A 6,000-nucleotide genomic window follows, 5' to 3' on the forward strand; every position below is an offset into this window, starting at 1 on the left:
GTACGTACTTCATTTCATTTCGTTCATAGGCTAGAGTGGACAACAACTATACCTAGGGTGTAGTTTAAGACTTTCATCGGGTTTGATGTGTAATGATCAAGAATAACTTAATGTCATTACCTGTGTCTAGCTCACCTCTTGATTACCATATCCTAACACCTTTTGGTATCATTCATTTCATTATGTGCTTCATTTGAGGGTGACCTCAATCATTCATTGGAAACTTTAACTTTAACCGACATAGATCATGTGAGCATCATGAAATCCAGTGTCTCCTACACACCGAAAAGAGGTGGAATCACCAGCCAAACTGACCCTATAACATGCTAGCATACATGGGAATTTAACCCCGCCAGATCCCTATTGGCAGTATAAGTTCGAAGACTAGGAGATGTAAGGAGAAAGATACCCGAAAAGACAGACTGTCTCATCTCATGAGAGTTACGTGAACCTTCGCCCTTCCAAAAAGAAGGCATCACCGCTCATAGCTAGTCTATCGGTGCTCTATATAAAGTTTCATTACATTCATCTCATACGTCATGGAAGCTGGCTTCTAGTATGAGGACATCATAGCTCATTAGATGATTTCTCATCTTATCATTCGTATTGAGTGTGTTAAGATCAATACTCTTATTAGAGTGTTGATAGAGACTGGTCTCTTCATTATTTTACACTCTCATAGGTCAGTACGTATTGGTAACATTTACTTAGGCTCATTTGAGATTGCTCTCATCATTTACATTAGCCTCATTTCATGTTGTCACCACTTTTTTCATCATTAGCACCTTTGCTTTTCATAGTTACTCACTTCTTATTACGTGAATGTCCATCTTATCAGATGCCAATACACTTGGTCATTTGGTGTGTTTGACACCCTTACTTAACCCTTCTAGGGTTTCATTATTTCATTGTTCATTTCATCATTTCATAGTTTATCTCATCATATGCCAATGCACTTGGCCATTTAGTGTATCTTACACACATACTTAACCCTCCTAGGGTTCATCATTTCATTACATACATCTTAGGTTCGCTTACTTTTGAAAAGTATGTTAGATTTATGTATCTTGTATATATGCCAAGATCTTGATTTTTATCTAAGTAGGTTGCATTATACTTGGATATTTTGTTCACGTATGACTTATGTATCAATACAGAAGTTTGGTCAAGGGAACCCAAGTTCGAATCTCTTGGATAATATTTACATTTTCATTGATTTTATTTTTAATATCCATGACATTGAGACTCTAGATTGAACCCCAACATTAATAATATATCTTGAATTCTCTACTTGATTTTCTTCTTAAATTGGCCGAAGGGTTGTGGGTTCGAACCCCCACAACCCCTTTTTATTTTTCATTAACATCACTTTGCCCTTTTTTGCCCAAACCAAGAGGTTGTGTTATCAAACCCCCACATCCTCTTTGGTTTTTTATCATTTAATTCGCTGGAATAGGGAGGTTGTGGATTCGAACCCCCACAACCTCCTTATTTTAATTTAATTTCGTTAGAGGCTTGGGAGGTTGTAGGTTGGAATCCCACTCATCCCATTTATATTCTTAATTATTTTTCTCCTCTTTCTCCTTCAGTTTGAGAGTTCGAATCCCCCAACCCCCTTTGTTTTTTGTTCTGTTCTTTTCTCGCGAATTCACAGTGGCCAGGTTCGATTCCCCTTAGCCCTATTTTCTTTTTCACTTCTCGCGAAACCAGTAGCCAGGTTCAATTCCCCTTAGCCCTGTCTTCTTTTTCCCTTCTCGCGAAACCAGTAGCCTGGTTCGATTCCCCCCCAGCCCCATTTTCTTTTCCTTTTTTTTCCGCAAAACCATTAGCCTAAAATAGTATTGCATAGTTGCTGGAATTTTTAGTCACTCTTCAACTCATTTTCATCAACATTTTCACATGATTCAAAGGGTGCATTCATAAATGGTTTTGATACATTTTAGGCCCATCTTTCATAAGTTTATTTGGATAAAAGATTGTTATTCAATCAACCATATTTCTTTACAGTGAACATAGCATTTTATACCAATTTCACACATAAAATACACACAATGAACTTGTTAATTCATACGTCTAACTATGAGCTCATTCACTGCCAACGTGCACCCAATGATATCATTTTTTGGTCATAAATTGCTTGTCATTTTTGTGATTTCACGTACATAAGCATATTCACATTCAATACAAAAACATCATACATGCCTAAATCTACCAGCACAAAATACCCAACCTACGAAGTCATTTGGGAGCTAGTGACAAGGACATGCTACGGGAGAACAACCTTAGTTTTGGAGTGAATAACTTGAATTGTAAGGGGCCTCTTAGGAAAGGGACCAAGAGAGAAGAAACCCATACATTTTGATGTTTAATCCACACACGAACTTCTGTCCAAAACCCTCTCCAATAATGTCCAACACCGAAACTTTCACCAATTCTCGACGGAACAACCCTCCCTTTTGCGTAACGTTTTTATTTTACTTGTTTTCTTAGAATTTTTTTGTTTGTTCTTCAAGTGTGAAGAACTTTTGTTGTTAAACAGTTCTTGACTTTTCTTTTTTTAGGCAATGCGTGAGAGAATGAGAGTTGAGAGATGCGAAAGAGAGTTGAGTGACGTGAAAGAGATTTATTAGGATTAGGAGTGTAGGTTTGAATTTAGTCAAAGTAAGGTTTAATTTGTTTAATAATTTAGCTTCGGTGAAATTACATTATTCCCTAACGAAATTAAAATTTTCAATCAACAATTAAATCCTTAATTTGATGTGTCTAGTGGGGCTCGAACCTGATGACACCCCATTTGCGAAAATGGGTTACTTCCGGTCGCCCCAACCCAAATTGGTATTTTAAGTTAAATTAATTAATTAATTTATTAATTCCTCAGGGTAATTACAATATTAACCTTGTCCTGGAAAATACTATTTTACCCCTGGACCCTCAAAACTCAAAATTTCCTTTTTTAAGTCCAGTAAAGACTCTTTTGATTAAATCTTCATTTTCGAGAGACTCACATGGTTGGTTCCAACCTTTCCAAGCTCAGCTAACTCCCTAAGTTAGTTGGCCTGGTCGTAGTAAGTGTTCTGAGGTCTGGTTCTACGCGTATCAATCCGTGTGAACCTTGGTCTAAATCGCAAACATTCTTGACACCTTAAGTATTTATCCTATTCATTTTTAGGGTTGTTAAATTATCCCCCGCTTAGGAACATTCATCCCCGAATGACACTACCACTTCATATCGTAATGCTAGTCAGATCATAATAAAATCACTATGCACAGTCAAGCATAGCAACAAAATACGGAGAGATAAGGAACATAGGCTTAAGAGTAGGAAGTCTAACCTCAAGAGCTGAAAAGACGAGGTAAGCGGAATATCATGTTGGCCTCAGCCTCCCACGTAGCACCCTCAACAAGATGATTTCTCCACAATGCCTTCAATGTGGGAATCTCCTTGTTCCTCAGCCGCTTGACTTGTCTGTCTAAGATCTCAACAGGTACCTCTTCATAAGACAAGTCTTCACCAACCCCCAAACCTTCAGCAGGTAGGATTGATACTGGATCACCTAGGCATTTCTTCAACATAGATACATGAAAGACTGGATGAACAGAAGCTAGCTCCGTAGGCAATGCTAACTCATAGATCACCTCACCCACACGCTGTAGGATCTCATATGGCCCAACATACGTCGGACTCAGCTTCCCTTTTCTACCAAATCTCATCACCCCTTTCATAGGTGATATCTTCAAGTAAACCTGGTCACCAACATCAAACTCTGAACGCCATTTTCTATTATAAGCATATGACTTCTACCGACTGTAAGCAGTAGTCCCTAATCATTCTAACCTTCTCTAAGGCCTCATGAATGATCTCTGGACCCAAAATGGATGACTCTCCAACCTCGAACCACCCAACTAGAGATCTACACCTCCTACATACAATGCCTCAAACGGTGCCATACCAATGCTGGAGTGATAGCTATTATTATACGAGAACTCTATCAAAGGCAGATGATCATCCCAGTTACCTCTGAAGTCAATCACACACACTCTAAACATGTCCTCAAATGTCTGAATGGTGCTCTTTACCTTCCCATCTTTCTGAGGATGAAAGGTAGTGCTAAGCTTTACCTGCGTGCCCAAACTCTTCTGGAAAGATCTCAAGAAATGTTAAGTAAACTGAGCCCCTCTATCTGAGATAATAGACAAAGGAATCCCCTGCCATCTCACAATCTCATCAATGTAGAGTCTCGCATAATCCTCGGCTTTGTAACTAGACTTCACAGGGATAAAGTGGGAAGACTTAGTCAATCTGTCCACAATAACCCATATGGAATCATGCTGCCTCCTAGTCCTCGGAAGACCAACCAAGAAGTCCATTTTAGTGGCCTTCCACTTCCAAGTCAGAACCTCTATAATCTGAGTCAGACCACCAGGCTTAAGATGCTCTGCCTTAACCTGCTGACAATTATGACACTTGGCCTCATTTTTTGCAATGTCTTTCTTGATACCATCCCACCAATAAATCTGCTTATGATCATTTTTTGCAATGTCCTTCTTGATACCATCCCACCAAATTTGGATTATGAAAGTCAATAACTTTCCAAATTTGGATTAGGAAAGTCCATGAGCTTCCCTAATTTGGATTAGGAAAGTCATGCCATGAGAGTAACATGCATCATCATAAATATCATATTGCATACAACACATAACATATAACACATAACTTCTTTCATATCATTCATTCATATGCCATGAGACCTTGGAATCAGGGATTTGACATTAAGCCTTTCTAAAATAAGGGCTCAACATATGAGACCTCAACTAGAGAGTCTTCATTAGCAAACATAGAGTTTGCTTCATTCATTTGTATGTAATTCATTTCATTTAGTTCATAGGCTAGAGTGGACAACAATTATACCTAGGGTGTATTTTAAGACTTTCATCGGGTTTGCTGTGCAATGATCAAGAATAACCTAATGTCATTACCTGAATCTAGCTCACTTCTTGATTACCCTATCCTAACACCTTTTGGTATCATTCATTTCATTATTTGCTTCATTTGAGGATGGCCTCATTCATTCATTAGGGACTTTAACTTTAATCGACATAGATCATGTGAGCATCATGAAATCAGTGTCCCCCCCACACCAAAAAGAGGTGGAATCACCGTCTAAACTGATCTGATAATATGGTAGCGTACATGGGAATTTAACCTCGCCAGATCCCTTTATTGGCAGTATAGGTTCGAAGACTAGGAGATGTAAGGAGACCCATACCCGCAAGCCGGACAGTCTCATCTCATGAGAGTTACGTGAACCTCTGCCCTTCCCAAAAAAAGACATCAACACTCATAGCTAGTCTATCGGTGCTCAATATAAAATTCCATTACATTCATCTCATACGTCATGGAAGTTGGCTTCTAGTGTGAGGACATCATAGCTCATTAGATGATTTCTCATCTCATTATTCGTATTGAGTGTGTTAAGCTCAATACTCTCATTAGAGTGTTCATAGAGACTGATCTCTTCATTATATTTCACTCTAATAGGTCAGTACGTATTGGTAATATTTACTTAGGCTCATTTAAGATTGCTCTCGTCATTTACATTAGCCTCATATCATGTTGTCACAACATTCTTCATCATTAGCACCTTTGCTTTTCATAGTTACTCACTTCTTATTACATGAATGTTCATTTTATCAGATGCCAATATACTTGGTCATTTAGTGTGTTTCACACCCTTACTTAAGGTTTCATTATTTCATTGTTCATTTCATCATATCATAGTTTATCTCATCATATGCCAATGCACTTGGCCATTTAGTGTATCTTACACTCATACTTAACCGTCCTAAGGTTCATCATTTCATTACTACATCTTAGGTTCACTTACTTTTGAACGTATGTTAGACTTATGTGTCTATACATACAAGCCATGTGGCTTCATTCATAGTTCGTTAAGTGATTCTTACTTTCCTAAGATTATGTAGTACAAGACTTATGTATCT

Source organism: Solanum lycopersicum, chromosome 3 (genome assembly GCF_036512215.1).
Source record: "Solanum lycopersicum chromosome 3, SLM_r2.1".
NCBI lineage: Eukaryota > Viridiplantae > Streptophyta > Magnoliopsida > Solanales > Solanaceae > Solanum > Solanum lycopersicum.